This window comes from Lagopus leucura, unplaced genomic scaffold, assembly GCF_019238085.1.
Source record: "Lagopus leucura isolate 7727_CA_CO unplaced genomic scaffold, USGS_WTPT01 Super-Scaffold_73, whole genome shotgun sequence".
In the NCBI taxonomy this organism is placed as follows: domain Eukaryota; kingdom Metazoa; phylum Chordata; class Aves; order Galliformes; family Phasianidae; genus Lagopus; species Lagopus leucura.
In genome coordinates, this window is record NW_024962252.1 from 95,259,960 (window position 1) to 95,284,443 (window position 24,484).

General features: G+C 42.1%; 1 protein-coding gene and 1 long non-coding RNA gene across 8 annotated transcripts in view; one reads left to right on the forward strand and one right to left on the reverse strand.

The window, feature by feature from the left end:
* Window positions 1-19,770, reverse strand: part of LOC122182783 — a 23,981-nt gene extending 4,211 nt beyond the window's left edge. The window contains exons 1-4 of one of the 5 annotated variants that reach the window (XR_006179997.1): window positions 19,171-19,565; window positions 8,832-8,940; window positions 8,125-8,169; window positions 5,650-5,795 (exon numbers count right to left, since the gene is read on the reverse strand). This is a non-coding gene — a long non-coding RNA (uncharacterized LOC122182783). Of the gene's footprint in view, window positions 1-5,649; window positions 5,796-7,668; window positions 8,170-8,831; window positions 8,941-19,170 lie in introns of those variants that run through there. The other 4 variants (XR_006180000.1, XR_006180001.1, XR_006179996.1 and 1 more) reach the window with 4 other exon arrangements.
* A 70-nt stretch (window positions 19,771-19,840) lies between these two features.
* The window catches only part of AFTPH (aftiphilin), a 42,867-nt gene continuing 38,223 nt past the window's right edge, over window positions 19,841-24,484 (forward strand). For all 3 annotated transcript variants that reach the window (XM_042882794.1, XM_042882797.1, XM_042882806.1), the window contains exon 1: window positions 19,841-19,917. The gene's annotated coding sequence lies outside the window, so the exon portion shown is untranslated. The remainder of the gene's footprint in view (window positions 19,918-24,484) is intronic.

A 24,484-nucleotide genomic window follows, 5' to 3' on the forward strand; every position in this document is an offset into this window, starting at 1 on the left:
TCTCCTCTCCTCTCCTCTCCTCTCCTCTCCTCTCCTCTCCTCTCCTCCCATTTCCTTAAGAAATATGAGTTTATTGACTACTCAGAAAGAGCCTTCAAATACGCTGGGTGATGTGAGGCAGTCTGTCTAAACATATTTCACATAAATGCTTTTTCACAGTCAAGTTGTAAAAATGTTACAAAACACCTTCTTTTCGTGGCACAACTAGAAATGGTTGCCCCACCTTGAAAGAACATTTTGTCCTAAATATTCATGTGTTGTCTCTGTGAACTTGCACTAACATATATTATATTCTCCCTCCCCTCCTTGACTAGCTTGAGAAAAAATAGGCGTAATATTGCTAAACCGGTTGAATGTAACATCTGCTTGAGGCACAGCATCTTTCTCAAGGGCTGTTTTGAGTAAACAGCCTGAAAACCAAAGAGAGAGCCTGATTCACCATAATGCTGTGCCAGCTTTCCACCCTTGTCACTGTCCTGAAGTGAGGCTGAGACTGAAACCCTGAGATTTTCATGTGAGAGAGCAGCACTGAGATTTTATCTTCTGGATTTAAAAACATTCACTATGGAGGAAATGAGAACAGAGTAGCCACAGCACTTCCAAGCTTGCTGCTGGTGGTGTTGTAGCATGATGTACTGTAGTCCTAATGGAACATGAGTTTAGAGAGAGGTAGTGGGCATTTCAGAGGCCACCAAGAGCCCAGTTCTGCAGAGCCACTAGTGGAGGCTCTGAGCAGCCTTCCAGCACCCTAGAATGGAGATGACAGTGTGAGCAGGCAGAGTCAAGCTGAGGGCAGACCTAAATGCTCACCATGACAAGCGCAGAAGTTTCAAAGAAAAGCTTTTTATAAGTCCACCAAAGTCTAGGACTATGTAGTGTAGTGCTGAAATCTGTGGTCAGTCATTCTAGGCTTTGTTCTGATTTTCTCACATGGATCAGAAAACGTACAGGTAAAAGTTGCTGTATGGTGCGTGGGGTTAAAATGAAGGCCAACCCAAATGGGGAGAAAAAAATGAGCTACTGACGCTTTATCTGGCTTTGATACACCCTCCCAGCTCCTCCCAGCAATCACTGCTGTTACAAATATGCACAATTACTATAACAAGGAGATTCAGCAGCATGTGCAAGATCAAAATAATAAACTCATGCTTTGCCGTGGGACTTCCTTAGCTTCTGTTGCTAGGCCTTTCCATCTGTCTGTCAACAAATAGCTAAATCCTGCTGCCTTTAATGTTCATGGCAAAACGCCTTTTGACTTCCATGAGAATATGTCTGTAAGAAAAGGGGTAATTCCAGCCCTCTCAGCTGGGGAATACTCTAACAATCTGTTCTTTCCTTTTCCTGAATTTAAGCATCAATAGAGGACTATTTCTGTCTGCGTTATTTGCTCGAGTAGAATCAATAGAAAGCACGGTCTCTCCCAGCTGCAGAAACACTGGCTTCGCAGTTGGCTGATGAAATGTTTTATGTTCATTATCTTCTGATTTTAAAAAGTGAGGATGTGCACGAAATGACGTGGCAATAATGTAATGTGTACCGTTCACCACAGATCTATTTTTATGTGTTGTGCCAATTTCATAATGAACTTTTAATAACAATAAAATGTAAAATCTTCACTGCGGTTTTATTTGGTCTTTTATAACAATTGTTAATACTTGTTACACGCCCAATTTACTTCTTTTGCCTTCTGAGTGTTTTTCAGACATAGCTAATTCTTCCTCTAATAAAGCTGTAGTGTGGCAGTTTGGAATTAGAAGTGTTTCTTTGGTAGCAGGTTGTGTAAAACTCCTTCAAAATTTAAACAGTCTATATAGAATAATGAAACAACTATTTTAGAGGAAAGAATAACTTGCTTACTCATGCAAAACACTCACTGACATCACTGGGCAGTGTAAACTGCAGGAGTTAACAGGCATGTCTCAGAACAGGACAGGACATGAGACTCAGACAGCTGATGACTTTTGATGGCATAAAAGCCTCTCTCTGCAGCATAACTGCAGACAAGATTCGTGGATATGTGGTGAGCAAAACCACAACATCAGCTCCAGAAAGGTGGTATTATGGGATCCAGTGTTTCACTTGTTGATGTGATCCTAGATGAAGCTCACGTTAAAATCATTAAGTGCAAGAGGAAGCTTCAAGGTCTCAGCTTCTTCAAGTTAAAGCTTTTGGGAAAACTAGAATCATCCAAGGAAAAGATTATGCCCTCCATCAAGCTGTGACTATAAGAAATAAGCTAGATTTCTGAGAGAGACCTCAATATCCAAAGAGCATTGAAGTAGCAGATGAGCAACATTTGACTACCACCAGCTGCATTTTTTTTCCCCAATAAAATGATAAGGAATCAGATGTTCGCCAAGAATTTGGATCTGTGGCCATCCTTGCTCACAGGCAGCCTGATATTGGCCCTTTGTTGTTACACACGATCCTAAAAAGAGGTATGTTAAGAACTCTAAAGAATACAAGATTCAAACAGTATTAAATAATGTAAATACAAACCAGAAATAAGAAGAACAGACAGAAATACAACAGGCAGAAATCTGTACGGCATCAAAAAGGAACACTGACTTGGTTCTGAGCCAGCAGGAATTTCCCAGTAACCATGATGAACTTAAGACAAGATTTTACATTAGCAAGTGTCTCCAATAGCCCCACTATAGTCTCAGACTTCATCTTTCCTTCAGAGGAGTGAGGGTGGCAATGCTGCAAATACATACATTCACCTTGCCTTCCCTGAGACCCCCTCTGTGTCAGGAGTCTTGGCAGGATCCGTGCTCTGTGACCCCAGCCAGCCCATGGCAGGGGGGTTGGAACTGGGTAGGTTTTAATGTCCCTTCCAACCCATGACTTTCTATGATGATTCTATGTCCCAAAGAGTTCTGGTATAGGTTGAGTGTGAGCCCCAAGCCTCCACTGCTACATAAGTTCACACCCATTTGATATCTTAAGGCATGGGTATGTTAGAAAGGCCTCTGCACAAGATTCGGAGACTTGGCAGAGCACCCACCTCGTGTAAAGGCAGCATTGAGTCCCTGCCAGACAGCAGAACAGCAGCAAAGTGTCTGGGCGAATTTCCAGAAGGGGTGTACATATACCAATGTCACCATTTGCATTGGCTAACCCTTACAGAGACCCTTGAAAAGCTCTCTCCTTGATCTGTAATACTGAGTAAACTCCAAGCATGAGCTCTGAGTACCTGTTGCAACAAATGCCATGGGCACTTCTCTCCCATTCAGATCTGCACTGTGTATAAATCACAATTGGGCCTTATTTTGGTAGAGTGTTTCTGATCTTGAAGCCAAGTCAACTTGTGCTGAGGGATTTACTCACAGGAATACCACAAATACAACTCTGCTAGCACTGCAGTGTATCTTATTTTTAAATGATGACATTCACCATTCTTCTAAGAATAGAGACTGGCTCCAAATCATCTCGTCAGCTTCAGCATGCTCCATTTCTCATCCTGTTCAGGTTTTAAAGCTTCAGTTTCCACACTGCTGCCTTCCTAGACCAGGGCTGTGATGCAAGATGGGCCATTTTGTGAAAAACACTGAGAAGGATGTGTCTTTCAGCAGCTCTCTATGCAGCCAGCTGAAGGAGATGCACAAGTCAGCCTTGGCCCTCTGAAGAGATGGTGAAACAGAGCTGTGTTGATACGTGACTTGCAGAACAGGGCTTCCTCATGACTCAGAAAGATATGAACAAAAGCCAGATAAATTTAGAAAAAACATCACAGAAGCAGAAGAGCAAAGAGGAGGATTTTAGTACTAAACAATCTGATGTTAACAGCAAAGAGATTCTCCCTTGGTGCTCCAGAGGCTGTGGGCTGGTGTAGCTCCAACTGAGCAGAGCCAAAGCTCCGTGCAGTGGAGCAGGCTGCCACCAAGTGCTGATGGAGATACCAGAAGTTTTTGAGATGTGCTTTGTCTGGCCCCAAAAGCCCTTGTGTAAGGAAAAAAAGCCAGTGCTGACAATACTGTTATGTATAACAAGCTACAATAGCTGTTCTAGCTCTGCGATACTGGAGAGGCAAAGAGGATTCTTTCTTGGCTGCTCTCTCAGAAATTTTGTTTAATGGGAAAAATAATCACTTTCTAGAAAAGAGTCAGACCAGAACTAAGGATAGAATATGGTTATTGGTAGAAGAAACATTCTTTGGTAAGTAGAAGATTAGTTACAATCTCCTGAGGAAAACAAAATGTTTGAATTTAAAAGTAGAAGGGCCACATCAACAACAACATAATTCCTTTCATGCTCCAGCTTTATAAGAAAGACACAAAGAGCTTCAACAACTAAAATACAGACCCTGAGGGGCAAAGCTGGGAGAAACTCTGGATTACTGAATGGATGTAGAACACAGCTTCCACATCCATTCCCCATCATTTTCACTGCCTTTTCTCAGAGGTGGCAGTTCCTCTCCGTGAGAACCATTGCTGGAAACCTCACAGCCATAGCATAGGACTGCAGATCCTTACTGCACAGCTTTATGCATCCTTTACAGACACCAGTGTATTTAGCAACACTGACTGAAGAACTTCAAAGAGCTGACAGACTTGACAATTCACATTAATTCCTGAATGCTCCTTGCCATCTCTAGTACTACTGCTGTCATTCTCTCGGCACGGAGACTTAACAGACTTCCTCAGAGATCAATGCTGTAACTTGAAATACGTGGATCTGTACATACCTAATGTTACATTGCTTTGATTTCTGGCTACAACAGGGAAGTATTGCTCCCAGGTCCTCTCTTCACCCATCAGGCAGACACACTCTTTTGTGCCAGATACACAACAGTAAGGTGAATAATGCCATACATAACTTCTGAGATGAGATGGGTTATCCATAATGCAAAATCTTTCCAAAACTTGGGTTTTTTTTTTTAATGGTAAAGATTGAGTGGCATTATACTATTCTTTGCAGTCTGCACTGCCTCACAGTGCTTTTGCCTGCCATTTAAATAATGCAGAAGAGAGACTGCAACATGATGAAGATCAGGTTTCTTAGCAGGCAGTTGTTCGCTGAACCTTCAGCTCAAAAAATGATGTGCAGACATTTTTCCCTACACAAAACACAGCATCACATCCTGTGATGCAAGCAGGTATTTCTCTTACTGGTTCTGGTGGTAGTACACTGATTTATGGCAACTGAGCACCTACTAAAGAATAAACTTGTATAGGATTCCACAATTAACCTGTCTTCTTCAAACGGTGCTCTCAGAAAAGATAACAGGATTCTAATTAGCATGTGCAAAGAGAAGTGCATAATCATTTTAATGCATTGCACAGCTGAAGCTGTGATAATGCAGGCTAAAAGATGATGCTTTTCAGTGAAGGGAATCAGTTGTAATTTTGCTTTTATGTATTGATTACCTTCCTACTGTCACTGGTAGCTAGGGAACATGACACATTATCTCATGCTGCATATTGGAGAGCAGAAGAGATTGTATTCTGTATTTTGTATGTTGTATTTTTTAGAAATCAATTCTTACAGTGTGATGGTACCAGTTGGAAGATCATACCTGTGCATATTAAAATGTCAGCACATTAATTACTGGATAGTGCCAGCAGTCATTTCACTGTCTGGGGTGGGAGGAAGGGGCAGAAATGAACAGCTCCAAAGTTTAGCAACTGACAAGAGCAATGTTTTTACCTCTAAGGGTATCCTCTGAAAGCTGCATGGCTCATACTGGCTTGTGTGGAAAGGAAGCCAGTAAGAAGAAAAACTTCACTTTCCAGGATGAAGAGCTGATGCATTTACAGACCAAAGTGTCCATCTCTCTCCTGCTTTCCCTGATCCTGTAATGCATGGAATTACATCTCTGTCAGTAAAGAGAACAGATAGTCATCTACAGACATTCTTCAGGGGTTCAGTCCTAAATCTCTGCTGCTGGTGGACAGTGTTTGCAGTGCCAGTGCTGCACAACTGCTCACTTAATCCCAATCACCAAATCGAGACTGGGAGGCAATCAGGAGCTGCCTGTGTAAAGTAGGTGTGCAGCAGCATCTGTTAGGAATTTATGTGTCCTGTAAAGCATTTATATGTCTTGTAAAACAGAAGAGATTGTTTAAGACTGTCTTGAAACAATATCAGCTGGGTTAATAGTCCTCTCATCAGGCTGTTTTAGGCAGAACTTGCATAGGACTGACCAAAGTCTGAACGTTTCTAGTAAAAATCAACCCAAGTGTCTCTAAGTAGAGCACAGCCCAGGTTCACTTGCAGAAGAAATAACTAATGCACACTTGAAGCATTCAGCAGTCAATTCAGGTAGGTGACAGAATGCCAGAAATTTCCTTCTACATTCAAATATCCATCCTCTGTTAGCTTTCAGCCACATCACGACCCGTGTCCACGGTCAGGTCATAGACTGTCACACAAATTCAACACAAACAGACCAGGGATCACAGACCATCACAGGAAGACAGTGAGTATTCCTCTTGATACAGCTGGTAGTTCAAACAGTTCACAATCATTTGGCTACATTAACTGGAATGACGATGCTATCACAGAGTTATAGCACAACTTCTGGCAAACAGATTTTGCTTTCAATTCCTTTTAAGTAGAGTTGGTTTAAAACCTATTTGGTACTCTTGAATTTTATATATTTATTGTTGTAATAGGACAACAGGTGTTGGGGGCTATGAGATGCTTGGTCTTTTCCAAAACCCTAAGTTGACATATTCTGGTACTGCTCATGAATGGCAATATACTTCATGCAAAGAAAACTCTGCCCAACTAGTGTACTGCCATTCTTCCATCTTTCAATAGGTGAGTGAGCAAACAGAAGACTCTAAGCTACCTTTACAGTACTATTTAGCTTTCCCTACACTTTCACCATGTTCCTTCCTGAAGGTACACAGCTCTTTTCAGCCTAATAACCAAATATCAGACGGGAAATTTTCTAAATTGTTTTAGCATGTTGCTTCAATCCACACTTTGAGAATTAACAGTCACCATATCTCAAGTACATTGTAGGTGGTGGCATATTGCCTAACATCCTGATGTGAATGTGAGATAAAGGCCTATTCCAGGGGGTGTAGTGCAACACGAAACCCAAGTGTACAGACTTTGTAGATCAAGTTTTATCTTAATTTCAAAAAGCCTCTAATTATGCTCAAATATGTTCTTTCAGGCATTCCAACATCTGGCCTTCAGGAAACCCCACGGGTAACTGCAGTCAATGATTCTATGTCATTCTCTCTTTGCAAGGGATTTTAGACACTGAGTCTATACAGCCATGGCACCTAACCAAATGGACTTCCACCTCAGGCTGTTTCCATGCTTTTGGCTTCCTCTATGTTCAAGCTGCCTAGCTATCTTATTTTACCTGCAGTGCTGGAAGGGAGGAAAAAGATTTGGCCTCTAAGAGCATACTGATTCACAAGGAACATGCTGTTCTAGGGAGGGCACAACAGGAAGAAATGTCCTTCATGGCTTTCAGGGTGTTGTCAGCTAGGTTTCAAATATGAGGCCGCAGTTCTTACTTCCAGAGACTGTCACCCACTTCCAGCACGTAGGAGCTCCACTTGGTTAAGAACTCAAGCAGCTCCAAAGGAAAATTCTGAACACCTTCACAGGTGAACTTCCTTATACGGCCACGAAGCCATGGGTTGTGATGGTTGGCATGCAGATACATATCAGCATGCCAAAACTTCCACAGCAACATGTAACTAGTATACACAAACACAATTACACATACATTTATTGGGAGAAGGTAGTCGAGTGATTCAAACATGTGTCAACAGCTTCCCAGGGTGAGGATTTAAAAGAGCTATTTGGTGCAATAAAGACTGATGCTTAATACACAGTTTTCCACAGGCTGCTTTTTTGCTTAGGCCAGCTGACTGGCTACATTAGTGGGAAAACTGGAAGCCTTTTAATGGGTGAGTAGTAGCTGAAACTACGGGGGCATTCACGCCACCTTCTGCAGCGTCTAACTTCAGCTGCAGTGGGTCTGGTCTCTGTGGATTTCCTATACAGGCAGTGGAAAGAGAGGCACTCCTCCAGAGGATGATTTATCAGTGATTATTGCAATGCCCTGAATGGTCTTCCAGAGGATTTAGCTCTAGTGTGTACAAAGGGCCCCTGAGGATGTTTGCCTTCTACCAAACACCCAAGTGTAGATACCTGCCTGATCTCCGTTCACAAGCACACATATCCTGTGTTTGAGGTCTAAAAAAAAAAAGATAAGAAAGCAACATAAGACAGATACAAGACTTCTTCAGCATCTGTTAAGAAGGAAACTACCACCCTGAGAGAGAGAACAACAACAAAGGCTTTCAGTGCTGAAGGCAGAGGGGTTTGCATCACTCACACCATAAAGAAGACATTTGCAATTCTGCTTCCAGAGGGGTTCACCTGTCCTGCCAGGCTTAGTAAGAGCTCTAAATAAAAAGCTATAGTGGTGGAGGTGCTTGGGGCAGCATCTGCACTACATCCCTCTTCAACATCCCATGAGTAATGCAAGCATCTTCTACATGTAGGAATAGGAAGCACAATACACTCCAACAACTGGGAATGCTAAATAATGTGAAAAGTGCTCTATAAACATGTAACCCTTTTTTGTTTTCGTAACTTTCCATATTGCTTAAAGCAGAGTTTCCTACTAGCTAGATCCAAAGTAATTAATGGTTACCAGAACTTTCAGAGGCTTTCAACAAGATCCTTCCTGGATTGCCAAAAATAGGTCACAATAAGAAAAAACTGCGTGCCTCTCCTTCCATCGAAAGTAAAATCAGATAAAGCAGAATTGTATTTCAAGAGGGCAGATTTTTGCTCTGATTGAACAGGGAAATTTTTTATCCCAGTCATTTTTGAGTTTTCAGCAGCAGCACCTTCTCAGAAAGGGAGCTATTCAGAAGCCTTTGGCTGATGGGTTGCAAGCAGCACAGGGAATGTTGACGTCGTGGTATTCAGCCCTCATTTCTGGGTGGTCTCGTATTCCTAAACAAGAAGAAAAAAGAATGTAGAGATCTGGATTCAACCTTCCTGGTGCTTTACTGATGTCAAGGAAGTTACAGTAGTGGACAAATCTGACCTGAACAGTTTGGGATCAGCAGTTTTATACGTAGTTTGACTTCTATCACTGCAAAATGTCTGAATGCCAGAGATGGTTGAGTGATCGCTGGCTGCACCAATCTCTAAGTCTGATGGACACGTGTTTTGGAGTGCTTTATCAAAAGGTATGAACTCAAGGTATTGAGTGCCCTCCTCCATCTGTGGGAATGAGACAGAAATAATTTGCTTGGCTCAGCCTCAGCTAGCACCAACGCTATGATGTATGTGAACATGCTCACCCTCCCATAAAGCTGCAGCCTCTACAAAGGAGAGAGAACGGGCAGACTGCCTGAAAACAGAAAAGGGAACAGGCCCGTGCCGCTACACAGAGATAACAGCCCTCCAGCTGCTTATTCAGCCTCAGTCAGAATACATTCAATTCTGTGAATCTGCCAGCAGCCAGGGAAAAACCATGGGCATGAAAGCCCTTGCTCAGCAGATGCAGGACACATGCTTTTTGTTTTCTAAGACAATATTATTTTTTATATGCAGTCTCAGGCAAACTCAGGAGTCCCGACGTGTCCTTACGCTCTTCAAATTCCTCGTCTGCTCTGCCTAGCTAAAGACTGAGCAAGGCTTCAGGATTATCCTGTGAAGGAGTTTTATACAAGGGCAGCCCATTAACTTTATGAGACCATATACCAAAAGCCTCAGAGAAAGCAATCTTCATGCAGACAAAAATATTAATCACCACAGAACAGGCATCACATTATTATTACTTTTTTTTTTTTTTTCCCTTTACGAGAAAAGTGTAAATGCATGCAGGATGCAAATGCTTCAGCTTTCACTACTGTTTCTCCATTTTGCCAAAAGAGCAATTTAGTCCACACAGTCCTTCAGGAGATCCCTCCCTTCTAACAGTCTTGGCAAAACAGCGGTTCTGTTTCTTCATACTTGAGTGATACCAGTGCAATGGGAAACAGGAACAGCACCGTTGTGCACTGGAGGAGGCCACGTGGTGGTGGTGATGTTTGATTTCTGGGACATGAAATGGTTGGATTCAAAATCAAGGTATTCAATCATCTAGAAAGAATGATGGGAACAAAACAAGTACTCAAAAGCTCACATATATGCTGTCCATTTCCCATACATCAGCAGTATCTGCTACAGCTGCAGAGATCATATTCTGTTCTTCATGGGATTCACATTCACTACCAGAATCACTGCCTATGACTCTCAAGGAAAACTTGGAGGCTGCAGTGGAGCCTTACTTTGGGCCTACGCTACACTGAGGTCCAACACAGCTCTGACCTACTGCCATCTGCCTCCTTGCATCGGTCCCTGTGTAGGAAAAGGTCCAGCCTGTCCCAAGGGCCCAACACTTTCCACACATGAAGCTTTTCCATAGGCAGAATGAGTGCCAAGAAACTGCAGATGTAAATTTGTAATGCTGCTCTGTCTACACAATCAGAAGTGAAAACCTTACCACATATACTGCATGGGGCCCTGAGGCACGCTTGTGGCTGTGTAATGCTGGCATAATGCACAATAACAGGGCAACAATAAGGTGGTAATTGTGAAGGGAGAAAAAAAACTATCTGATCCACTCTTAACTGAATTGAAGGCACCACAATAGCTTGCACATAACAGAATCTGACTCAGGAGAAACTGGTCCAGCTCTGTAAAAGCAAAACAGCCTTAAAGCAAACCTAAGAATACAGTGACTCCTTGTCAGACTTAACAGAGGGTTAGTGTCCTGGGCTTTCCAGGTAGCACAAAGGTGTAGTTCTGTCTGCCCTCATCTCTATCAGATTGAGAGGCTCTCCAGAGAAGTGGCCCAGCTATATAAATAGTCAGCCAAAGCCAGAGATGTGCGAGTAACATGGATCTCTCTAATGCACAGCCTGTAGGGTAATTTAAGAATCTTCATGGCGTAGAACTGCAGAGTGGAAAAATCTCGGTGTAACGTGCTGTCAGACCGCATCTGACGATGTTTATATAGAGGAAAAAAGATCAGAAGACTCGTAACTTTGCAGCCAGGAAGCAGACGCCCCATCCACCTTAGAGTGGCTGGCTACAGACAAGAGGTTAACAAGTCAGTTTGTAACAGCTACCCCAGCAGGTTCAGTTTACATGTTCCTCATCCCTACAGCGACCCCACGTAAGGACATCTGATAGCAATTGAGCCACATCAGCACAGCTCAGATTAAATGATCCCAGAAGGTACAAGAGGACGTGCTAGAGGGGGAGCAGTCACATGCTGAAATGTCTATGTTATTTTTGAACAAAAGCTGGTTTGCATCCTACCACCTCTTCAAACAAGCAAAGGCAGCATCTGACTGGCAGAAGAGCTCTGCTGTACCCCTGAAACTCCTTTCTGCTCCACCACATGAGGAACTAGTTGCTCAAAGAAGTGCAAATGATCTCACAAGATACAACATTTCGTAAGTGAGCTAGACTGCTGAGAAGACAGAAGTTTGACTTTTGGAGATAGCTGCATTACTAACAAGGGTCATGCATCTTGGCTTCTCCACAGAGGAGTTTTTATTGGAAATTCCACCCAATATGGAATAAACAGTGAGACACTGAGATATGCTCTTGCCCAGGGGATTTCTTGGCAAAGGAGACAAGCCCCTCTGCAGCAGAATATGGATAAATATGGATAAAATATGGATTGTAGCCAAATTTGGATATAATTATATCTGCACTGATCATGTAACATTCCTCAACTGGGCAACTGGATCAATGCCATTTGCATGCAAACTGATTGTGTGTCGCCATCAGTCTTTCATGTAAATCCACTGAACTGCTGACTTACATCTGACCAAGTAGACAACAAATACCCTGTGGCCTACGTTATAAACAGTTCCATAAACACAAGAAAATTGAGACAAAATTGCTCCTTTGGAATATTTCACAATCAGCGTGCATTAGGAAGACAAATTTTGGCTCTTCATGCTGTTTGAAGCCACATTTCCAACTCAGTAGCACTGGATATGCAGAAGAACAGAGGCATGAGAATTCCTCAACATCTACATTGGATACGTCAGATCCCAGTTAGGCCAGATGAAGGCACAGAGCCCAGTCTACTACTCTGAAAATAGCTCTCTTTCGGCTACAGTGGGAATCTAGCCTCTTTCCAACAAAGGATAGACCATATAAATTTATAGAATTATTACGCTTGTTAAAATATTTTTAGTTCATTGCTTACAAAATGAAAACCATGAGCCAAATTCACCAGTAACTCAAATCTCTTGGCTACAATAGCATTAGAGAAGGGGTGGCTGTAGCTCATTGCTCTAAGATGCACATACATCTCCCTTGAAATAACGTAGGCTGCACTTAGATTGAGTGGTGGTGCAGAGACGAGGGGAAGCACATTCTGGCAAGGATGCCTCCAGAGCACATCAGTGACACCATTTAAGCCTGCTGGGATTGTATTTGTTTACTAGAACCAAGGAGCTAGCTCTGAGAAAGCACCCTTTTCCCAGGGCCGAAATGCAGTTATCATAATTTAAGAGAAAGTTCCTACATAAGAGCCTGGTGAATGTTAAGATGACTCAGGCACTTATTCTCATCTTTCACAGCTTTTCTTGCAGCAAGAGCTGGTCCAGCCACTCTCAAGAGGTCTCCCTGTCATGCTGGATATTGAAGGCTGCAGGGGCTGGGCTTCTCATCTCCCAGCTGTTTTTGTGCTTGCCTTTGTCACCGTGCTGTTCCCTTCACACACCAGTTCTCAGTGCACTCTTCTGCCTGTAACTTCCCACAGTCTGCTCCCACTATTGAGCTTGTTTGTGCCCTTTTCTTGCCATAGATATGTAGAATTCAATTTCACTTTTTTTCTGTTTGTGAAAAAATGATGGGACATCATAGAGATCAACATTCCCCTCTGGGTGAATCTTGTAAGCAATTTGAGGAGCTGCCTGACTCTCACTACTTAAGGCCACTTGATCTAGAACAAGCTGGAAGACTGCAACACTTGGCTCTTCCCTGCCATGGCACATTATTTTAAGTCACCAGCAAAGAGGGCTTTTCGCAAACACATTCTGCATTGGAGTCATTGAGACACAGGAACCACTTCTGCCTCCATAGAGGAGCAATAAAATCAACTAAAAACATCCCAAACTACCATGACACACCCCAAAGACACATGCTAGGGTCTCAGCCTTGCAGAGCAAGTCTCACTATAACTGCTGGTGCAGCCTAAGGCCCTTATTTGCAGTACTCCAACAAAACTGGGGCAGACAAACTCTTGTTAGCATTCAAAAGCAGACTGGCTGATTGGAACATGGCATATTCTTTTAGGTTTTGTCTTGCTATTCATTATTTCCCTATGACAAAAATTCTGACAGTTAGGATCACCTTTCACAAATCTCATGTATTTCTATGTATGAAATTCCCAGCAAACAATCCTGTTATTATGAGATCTGCCCCTGCTACGTGCCAACCTTCCAGATGTGTTGCAACTCAGTGAACAGCAATCAAAAAAGCAAACCCACTGCATAAAGGTACAAGGATAGAGTTAACATATGTGATACTGGAAACAAACATCAGACTTGAGTGTGACAGTGAGAAAGATTTTGACAAATATTTGGAGGACCTGCTCTTCTTCCATGGAAACTGAATTTTTGAGTTAGCAGTTCTGATTAACCCAGAGAAAACTTGGTCACTTCCATTTTAATAGCTGGAATGTAATCCTGTTTCTACTTACACTAATGGACACGATGGACTTCCAGGGACACAACATTGGTTCATGGAGAAAACTTCTCCAAAGCATCTGAATTTCACTAACTGAATTGATATGCATCTGAAAAGACCTTCTGCAATTACGGAAAGATATTACAGGTGGTCTTATTAAGTACAGGAACGGCAATATATTTTTTAAAAGCAGCTGCAGAGGTATATTTCAATATTCCTAAATATTTAAGGAAAGGTAAAATGCCTTTGGAAATGAAGAGGTCTGAAAATAGATGTTAAGAGATTATAGGCATGAGTTGCACTACTCCAAACAGCTCAGTGTGCAAGAGAGCACTGTAACAGTGCTCATCACAAACACAGGCTTGGTAATTTGTAGCTTAGAATTTTCTATCAGCTTATCTGTGAGGGAATTTGATGACCCTTCACTCCTGTCATCAGAGAGATGCTAGCACACAAGGAAAGAGGGTGGCTATGGAAATCAACTCGCTTTTATCCAATAAGTAAATTGAATCACTAAAACAGAGTACTGATCTCCAATCATTTTAGCATTTTTTTCAACTTAAATTGTACAAAATTCACAAGCCAGGCCTCTTAAAGACAAAGTACTGCTGTTAAGTGAATAATTTTGAATTCTCTTCTGAGAATGTTTTTTTTCCTACTGCCTCTCTTCAGAAACCTTAATGAACTGAAACTGAAATGCATAAAAATATGTTTTGCTTGCTTACTGCTAATGAATTACATACATAATTAGGTAGAGACCAGGTGCATAGTATGACCTCACTAGTACCATTAATTTCTGCTACTTTGAGGATGTAGTGTAAACCATGGCAGGAAGAATGAGGCTGGTTTGACATTCATGAGCTGGTTAATCCACTGGATAGCATTCATGTGGAGAGAACGTGATTCTCAGAGTTCACTAAAGGCTCCAAAACAGCTGAAAACATGATTGAGACCTAGAATTGAGCTCCTTGAGAGACAAAAACAAACAAAACACACACAAAAAAACAACACAAAACCCCATACTTCCCAAAACCAGTAGTGTCCTCAATGCTATCGTTGCTCAAAGAAGCCTGAGATAAAAATCAAAGAACCTGCAGGCCCTTTAGATATGGGAGATTTCTAAGGCCCACCTGATATAACTGCCATTTCTTCTTCCACCCCCCCTTTCTGTACATAGGTTTCCTTGTATTTAACACAGTTGGAATTGTTTAAAGACAATTTTGGGATTTTTAATGGCTTGTGAGCCACAAGAGATCGGGCTGCTAATGTAGCAATGCCGTCTAGCTTTTGTAACTATGACTCCAATAAAGATAGCTAGGGAGATTTGTGTGATTTGTATGAAATAGTAACAAACACGCACTACAGAGTCTTTGTGCATTGCATGTAAAGCAACAGTGATATGCTCTGTATTTTATGCCATTAAATCTAGAACAAATGGAGGCAGTCCCTCGCAGATCTGGGAAAACCCAAGGCACCTGTGGAATACCTAAAACAAACTAAATGAGTGCCTAACTGTTTTACTTGCCCACAGGTCAATGCTAACAGAATTAGCAGTGATACAGAAGATGCAGGCATTCAAAACATTCTGAAGAGTCCCTCAGAAATCTCTAAAGAGATTTGAGAAATATTACAGCCCCGGAAGAAACAGGGATTGCCACACAGGAGTAGTCGTAATAGCTAACTCCCAGCATGGAGAGGCCAGGCTCAGCAAATTCCTTTCACCGTTACAAGAGAGGCAAGACAACACAGAGCAAGAATTGAGACACTGTCTGAAGTGCAGGGCACATGGATCCTCAAATTCCTTGCTGCACAGCCAGCTCACAGACAAATAGGGTACAGCTGCTGGGCTCTTCACAAGGGGATCCCCATTGTAGTTGAGAGATGCCCTGGGACCAAGAAGTACTACTGGCTTCCTGAATACAGAGAAGAGGCTTGCACTGTCATGTGGAAGAGCCAGGAAATTCGCACTGATTCTGGATGGATCTCAGGGCACCAACCACTGTGTAAGGTAAAAAGCAACAACTGCACACAGGTCTGTTTCACCACCTTTTGATGCTGAAGGACAGATCAGCAGCGCACTTCAGTAACAGCTGCTTAGTGCATCCTCATACACAGCTTTGTTTAAGTTAGCTAACAGTGACAGTTTTTCTGTCACTAACTCTTGCCTACACAGAAGCCAGAGGAAAAGACTCATTATTCACTCAGACAGCTTTGATAATATCCACCTTATGAAACCACAGCCACAAACAATTTTCACGTAAAGCTTTCAAGGCTGATTGGTGAATTCAATCAGACAAGGTCTTTCTTCTTGATAATGTAGTAGCAGTGGTTATTTCAGCTATAAATGCAGCTTTGCTGAATTAAAAGCATTTCACAGCCTATTCAGTTTCAAATCGGGATGGAAAAAAAAAAATCAAAACATTCTGTGAGGACAAAATGCAATGCCTTCATTTCCTGTTTTCAATCTGCTTGATTTTCTACTTTTTAAAATCATTTCCACAGGAAAAATATTAAATTATTTAGCATTATACTAACAATAGCACAGATGAAAGACATTAGTGAAATGAAATCATTCCTGCAGGTGAATAACATTTTAAATTAATTCTGTAGATAACCTCAAATCTTCAAGTGTCTGATTTAATTGTGAATAAAAAAAAAAAAAAAAGAAAAAAATCAAGCACCAAATTTTCTCAGGAAACAGAACGTCTGCTTTCTGATCTACAGCACTGCCAGCCTCAGCAAAGAAGGAAGCATGCTGTCTGAAGTTTAAAGACTTGAATAAGTCTTTGATTAGAGCAAGCCGCTTCCCCATACACTAGGCAGTGAAATCAGAAAAAGTTTTCACTGCCAGGAGCCATGTTGTACTGTACATATTTTGCAAATAAGAAAATAACACTAAGTTATTAAAAAACAAAAAAACCAAAAAAAAAAAAAAACCAAAACAACACTGCTAGCAAAGCAACATCTTTCAGAAGATACTCTACACTATACTATGCAAAAGTGGTATAGCGTATACTAAAGCCAAAAGACAGTTAGGAATTACATACTAAACTCCAAAATGAAAAATAGAAAGCTACATGATTTCCCAACAAACACTCAATTTTCTTCAGAATTGCTAACAACCGAGTTTTATGAAGAATGTGCCTGCAGATCATAAGTCCTCCCTGTTATCCTCAATTCCCGAAGCAGTCTGTTGAACATAATGGTTTCTGGGAGAGTCTTCCTGAATCACCTTGGCGTACCCAGACTCCCTTTTCCATCTAAGACTTGTAGTAGTGCTGCGCCCTCTGCTGACAGTTTAGGATTCAGCAGCAGCACAGGATCAAGCTGCTTTGCTCCTGCTGCTAAGACCAGACCTTGGAGTTTACAAGGTTAGTCCCACCTGACTTAAACCTTCCATTGCACTATGTAAAAGAAGCTTCACATTGAGACGAACATCTCAAGATTACGTTTCCTTTCTATGCTGAAAAAAAAAATTATATGAAAGACTAAAGATAAGACTAAAAAAACCCCAATTCTTTAAAATATTTGAAGATTTATAGAACATCACTCAAGACTAACATTCAAATAGCATAGTGTCCATAATCCATACAGTTCTGTAGAGGAAACTTTCTTACATGGAAAACATGACCTTGAAATTAGTGTTGTAATTAATGGATTTCACTTCATAGCAAACACTTAACATGGCTAATGCTATTATAAAGAGTCAGTCTGCCTTCGTCAGTAAATGTAATCTCCCTCAATCGGCAAAGCTTACGCAGGAGTGACTAAAAAAATCCCACACACCTTGCCAATCATTCACTCTATGCCTAAGTAAAGATCACCTTCACTTTTTCATGTGGAACACTTACCTCTCATCTGATCCTGGGTTCAACTTAAATGAATTGTACAGAAGCAAAACTGCACACCCATTAAAGCTTCTGATCCTAGGAACTACTGAATACCACCAAGAAACAGAAGGAAGCTTCCCTCTGGTCAAACTGGCAAAGACCATTTGGACAGATTTTCTGCCTTTCCTTGTAGCTTAGGATATGATTCACTTCCTCAAATCATCTGGGAATTTTACTTAACCATTTTCCTTCTATTCTAGGACCTCATTTACTGACACTGCCAATCTTTCTAGCTCTCTTCCTGTCATGCAATTAGGCTTGTGGGTTTGGATTTTTCCACAAAAGGGTTTTACATTTGTTTTAGGGTGGTGGGGCTCAGGTTGCTGTTCAGGTTTTCACAGGGCACAGTGTTTATCTAGTATACTCATTCACACCAGTTGTAGAAGATAATTATAAAATTAACTCCTCTAATTATGTTATTTACAATGTTGCTGTAAAGGTGGTGAACGCTCACAGCCAATGGCCATTAACCAAACACAACTGGTATGGAAAACTGAAATATACTTTGGGCCCTTGCAACTTAAAGCCTGCTGCCCGATGTGGGAAGAACTGACCTAGTTTATCTGGTGCTTAACAAGCATTCTTCTTGTACAGATTCTTCTCTCCACCCTTACAATTGTATACCACGGTGCTATATATTGGCTGAAGGTCAAAGTTCTTTGACTGCTACACTGATTACTTCCCAGCTCCCTTGCTGCTTTTTCTGTCCTGCCAGGTCAGTACAGATTTTACACCGCTTCGGATGCTAAGCTGAAAAAAAGCTGAAAAAACAGCCACCAGGTGGCAAAATAGAAGTCACGCAGCCTCTTTTAACAGTCACCTATGATTGTTTTCAGCTATTGTACCAGGATTCCTAATGCAACTGAAGTAGCATATTAACGATATAGTTCTCCCATACTTCTTAGAGGACTCATGTGACTTATTAAATTAGCATATTAATTATAATTACTCTTTGGAGTATTCAAGGCATTTTTATTCACAAACCTATCTCAAACATGAAACATCCTATGTATAACCCCTTTTTACGCCTCCCTCAGGAAAACTGCCTAAATACATGCTCAAACCTCCATAGGAACAAGTTATATTTATACACTATTTAAATATCATAATCTGTTAGTATGCTTTAACCACTGCAGTGTTCAGTAAATGTAGCAGGCATAGCACTTTATTTAAAGCAATATTATTCACTTTTAAATACTTGATGTGTTTGCAGTTCTAATGCTTTTTACCAATACCATGTAAACAGGTCATAGAAAACAACAATAACACACTTGAGGAATAGAAGCATGAATGTATTATTTCTTGTGATTTCACTGAGTGTTTTTGCTGTAAGTGTTCTTTCATCTATGAGGTCAAACCACTGTCTACTTGAGTATAAAGAACACAGTATTTCCCTGCATGCTTTATTTATCGTGTTTCTACTACTTTCTACAGAGCTTGCACAACCCACAAGCTAACAAAACCATGAAAACACAAGCTTGAGAAAGCCAGTTCAGCTACAGCACGATTTGGCTGATGTTGCACGTATCCTTGCCACCAGATGTATGCACTTAAAAATCTCATTTTCCAGAAACAAATTTCTACCAACCTACTCTTTGAAGGAGGGAACTCTGGCAGATCCCGACGCTTAAGAACTGAGGTTTCAGCTGGACGCAGACAGGCCCTGGGGACTCCCCCGGGATCAGGTGGCTTGCAGACTCTGAAGTTCAAGACGTTTACCCTCTGGTCACACAGAGACGTGAAAGGTGGAACGGTGATCGCCCCGTCTGTTCCAGAGACGGATTTGAAAACAGGATTATGGGATCATAAATACAGGATCAGACTGCTTCCCCGTAAACTTCAAAGGAGCAAAATCTTACGATAAACAATTTCCTATGCAAAAAAGCGTTACCCTAGCCCTCAAGAATTAGAAGTCAAACCACCTCATAAGGCGGCACCACCGAGGTCCTGTCGGGCTGCCCTCACTCAACATGGCAGCCGTAGCCTCACCTTCCTGCCAGCCGCCTCACCCCTCGTCCAAGATGGCCGACCTACAGCGAGCGAGGCAGTTTGCCATCACTCAAGATGGCGGCCGCTTCCTGTAGCGGGGCAGCCATTCCCGCGGCAGCGTTCCTCGCTTATTTATTTCTTCGCGATCTCGCGGCCGTTGCTGGGAGTGACGCCGGTTCCAAGGGCGGTGGCAGCGCGGAGGCTGACGGGAGGAGCGGGGCCAAGTGGGCGGTGGCGGCGGGGCGGGAGGCGGTGGCCGCCGGGAGGGGGCCGGGCCGCCGCGACGCGGTTCCTGTCGCCGTGACATGGGTTCCCCCTCGATGGCGGCTGCCGCGGGAGGCCTCAGGTAACCGGCCGCGTCCCCGCGCCTCTTCCCCGCCGCCGCCATGCCCGCCGGGGCCCCGCCGCCCGTCGCGCAGCCCTCAGGTAGGACGCGAGGCCACGGCCGCGTTCTGCGGGTCGCCGCGCCGGAGCGGCTCGCCGCCTGCGGGCCTGGCCGGGAAGGTACCCCGTGCCTCGCGGAAGCGGACGGGGCTTTTTCTGGTGCCTGGCCCCGTGAGGGCATCGCCTCTTCGTCCTTCTTTCCCGCGCCCGGGAGGAGGGCGAGGAGAAAATCTCCACGGTGCTGCCCCGTCCTTCGCTCCCCTCGGGGGACGGGACCGCCTCGGAGCAGGCGGCCGCCTCGGGGCTTTGCCCTTCGCCGAGCCCCGCGGGTGCGGAGCCGCCGGGCCGGGCCCGTCGTGAGGCGGCTCCCGGCCGTGTAGGGTGTGTAGCTGGGCGCCGGGGACCTGCCTTCAGCCACTAAGGTCACTTTTTGGAGTGTCAGTCGCTGAAGAGGATGTGCTGGAGGGAAGTTATCTCGTAAGATTTTTATTTTTATTGTAGTGCTGTTCTAAAATGGGGCAAAATTGGTGAAGCTCCAGTGCTGATGCTTCGGTTTGCTGCTGTAAGTGGCTCCCTAACAGACCGCGGTGTTCTCAGAGGGGACGATTCCTTAAAACAGGGAATACGCCTTCAGGCGTACCTTCAGGGTGTCACCGAGGTGGCAGCCCTCCATCCAGCTTCAGCACTGCGTAGAAACTGAAACTTTGGCGAGTTTAATGCTCCTTGTGAAGTGAACCTCCGCTCATTAGGTAGTAGGAGACGCTTCATCAACAAGAGCTGTGCTGTGGTGGTCGTGTAAGTTCTGATTTTGTGCGTGGCTTACAGCATGCTGTGCCTCATCACAGCAGATTTCTTCAGCTGTGAAGTTTGTGGCAAAGTGAGTGTGATGGATGTTGCTTTTTTAACTGGGCTCATCCTCAGAGGTTGAGCATAATTAGAAGTACCTCCATCTTGGTTTGTTCTCTGGATGCATCAGCCAGACTTGGAAAGCCAATTAGCCTGTTTTAAGCCTAAAATCATTCTGTTGGTGGTGCACCCAGAAGTCTGTATGCACACTCCTATGCCTAACACTGTTGGAGGCATATGTGGAGGAATGTAATGTTAGCTGGGAGAGCTGGGGGAAGAAATGAAGTACCTATGACAGCTGAGGGGGTTGGTGTGCTTTGTTTTTGTTTTTCTTTTTTTTTTTTTTTTTTTTTTTTTTAAGAAAGCATCCCTTTCACATAAGTGAAAACAACTAGCACAAATTTGCGGGTAGGAGGACTTAAATATAAATTTACCGTATAAAAAATAGTCTTCAGAAAAAGTAACGTGCTACGTTGGCTCCACTTCACATGATATTTGTATAAAGTATGTGCTACGTGACCTTCTAAGGTCATGTGAAAGTATGACCTCTTCTCTTGACTTCCTTAATTTGTTTATTAGTAAGCAGCTAAAGGATCTCAGCCTGAACGTAAATGCTATCTAATTCTTTTATTTTGATTTTATTGTTGCTGTGATCATGGTTTCGCTTAGCAAAAGATTTCATGAATCTATATGACTTAAAATAATTCACAGTGAATTGATATTTGTGATATGTATTTCTGTTGATTAAGGCAGGACATGATTTTATATTTGTAAGTAGGAGTCAAACTAGTGAAGCAATTTTTAAGTTAATGACAGCATTTTAACGCCTTAGTTACATCAAAATAACTCGTTCTGAAGCTCTCAAGTACTTTCAAAAGACTTGTCTTTCAGAGCAGAAATAATAAACCAGCTTAGACAGACTTCAGTCAACTCTTTGCCCTTTCCTTCTGAAATATTCATAGAGCTGTCCTTGCAGAAAGATAGCAGTATCAGTTGGAAAACCTGTGGTAAAGAAACTGATGCTAGATCTGGTTTTCACTATACTCTGCAGCATAATCATCTTTCAGATACTTATTATCTTTTCCTACAAAATGTTCATTTCTTTCTGTGCCATTGTATTATCTGACAACTTAAACTATGTCTTTGTGATTGTTTCACTGTGATGGCATGCTAACCTTTTCACAGGGATTCAAAACACTCATTTATGACTTTTCTGGATAGTCCTCTTCAGAGAATTGCCTTTCTCAGATCCCACTTACCATCAAGTTTCTTGCTATTTTGTCTGTTAATTTTATTTTTCCTTTTTATAGAGAACACAATGCAAGCAGCTCCTTATGCACAAAAAAAAAAAAAAAAAAAAAAAAAAACCTTGAAATGTGCCTTGTTTGAAAATTGACAGTCTTGTTTGCAGTAGACTTTTTCCAGTAGACTCTCTTCTATGCTTATGTCTTCATCAGGTAAAGCTTTAGATTCACGTGCAAACGTCTCTAGAGGGACTGGTTGCAAAATGACTTAACGAGTCTGCTTCTGTACAGCAAATAATTTTGGGTTTTCTAAGTCCAAGAGTCCTGTTCTGGAAGAGCCACAAGGAAGGCAAATCCTCTTTTCTCTTTGCTATGTTACAAAGTTATGAGGAAAGGAAATGTGAAACCTTAAGTTCATTTATCTGTTGAAACACGATGGAAAATAGATCTTATTCTTTTGGAGTATTAGATGCCTTTCTTGTATTGTATTCTTAATATACCATAATATCAGTGGGTGGGATAAATGGCTGATAATGTCAGCTCTTCATAAGTGTGTTTAACTTTTTTGCCCGTTTTTCTTGCTACTTATGCTATTTGTGTTGAAGAAAACAAGCAGAAGTTTATAGTAATGGAGGGGAGAACAGTGGTTGATCTGCTTGTGCTGGAGTGTTCCCTCTGCTGAGCTTCGTGAGACCCTTTTCTGTAAGAGTGCACCTCTGGGCTGTAGTAATCTGCTCTTTATTGTAGTATCGATGAAGTGTGAAGGTTTTAGATGTAATGGAGAACGTATTGCTCTGTAAATAAACCTCTAGGAAGAGTTGAGCTTAGGTAATTTACTTTTAATACTTCTTAATCCCGTGTCTTTTGATCTTGATTTGGAACAGGCTCCCAAAGAACATGTTACAGGGTAACATCCAGAAACACATTTCTCACAGAGTCGAACGCTGTTAAACGAATTTGAGAAATGATAAGAATGAAAACATCCCGGTTATGTGTGACTTAGGCAATCTGTCTCACTTTACACATTCTATGGATGTGTACAGTACATTGTGCACAAATGCAGTGTTCCCACAGCACCAGATTTTAAATTTGATTGACTTCCCCAGCCAGGCATGTTTGCTTACATGAGTTGAAAGCATGCCTGTTCTTAGAACATCTTCCCCAATGCGTGTTTGCAGATTTAGATTCAGACAGTGTCTTTATCTGCAGCTGTTGAAGCAAAATCAGTTGATTTTGAGTGGAAAAATTACATGGTTTTCTTGTGTATTGTAATTTATAAATGATAACCTGGTCTTTTTGTTTTGGGGAAGCGATGCTGCTCTTGGTTAAGAGGAATGTCATGAATGAACTCAATGTCCACATTCATGTTTTTCAAATGTTTCTTGGATTCCATAGTTAAGTCTAGATGGAATAAGGAGAAGTGAAACAGCACAGCTAACGAAAGCTGTTTTTTAATCATTTCTTAATAAGTCTGCAGCATCTGCCTTATTTACATTTCATGTCTGTATCACCTTCCCTGTTCTTATCATCTGTGACGAGGAGCAGTGGCCAAGAGGTTTGATTCTGATAGAGGCTGAACTGTCTGAGGATGCCTTGTTTTCACTGCCTGCTCGAGGAAGGCAAGAGGTCAGGAAGATTGAGATGAGTGCCTGAATCCTGATGGAAGCCTCCTGAGTTTTGCTACTTCAATGCTGTTCTTACATACAGTGCTTTCTAATAGAAGGTGTCTGGCATATTCAGTGTTTGTTGAAACTGCAGTAATGCATAGCGGTATTGATTAATTCCAAATGTTGGGTGATGAGAAATAAGGCTTATATTTAGATATCCAGGATGGTTTGGAGGTGGAGAACGTTGTTTTCTCAACTTATATATGTCCGAGCAAAAACAGAGTCCTGAAACTCTTGTGCTGGATAATGGACCTTTTGGCTGTAACAACATCGGATTCAAAATCGAAAGCATTGATTTCTGGAGGCTTTATGAAGTAAACATTTTCTTTCTGTATGTTATTTGCTGGTAAGTTATTCCAAAAAGAAATGTAAACTTAATAAACCAATTTAGGAACATATTGACCGCAGCTTGGAAAATGACTCTAGATTGGATTCTGTTTGTAGGAATGCTAGTTTAACAGATTTCCCTCATTTACAGCTGCCCTTCTAGAAATGAGTTCTCAGGTGCATTACAGAAAGACCGGAAATCCATTTTCCATTGTTAACAAGGCAATGAAAAGGCAAAGTTATAAAAGAAGACAGCTTTTCTTACTGCAAGGCAACATCTTGCAAAGTCTAAATCTAGTCTTTACCAAGATAGTTTTGATATTTGTTTGAGGAATTCCCTTGCAGAAAGGAGCTGAATGTTCTTGGAAAGAACAGATTCTAACAGCTGATAACTTGAACCCACCTCCTTGGCATTGCAAGCTTTTTACTGCCAGGCATTTCAAGT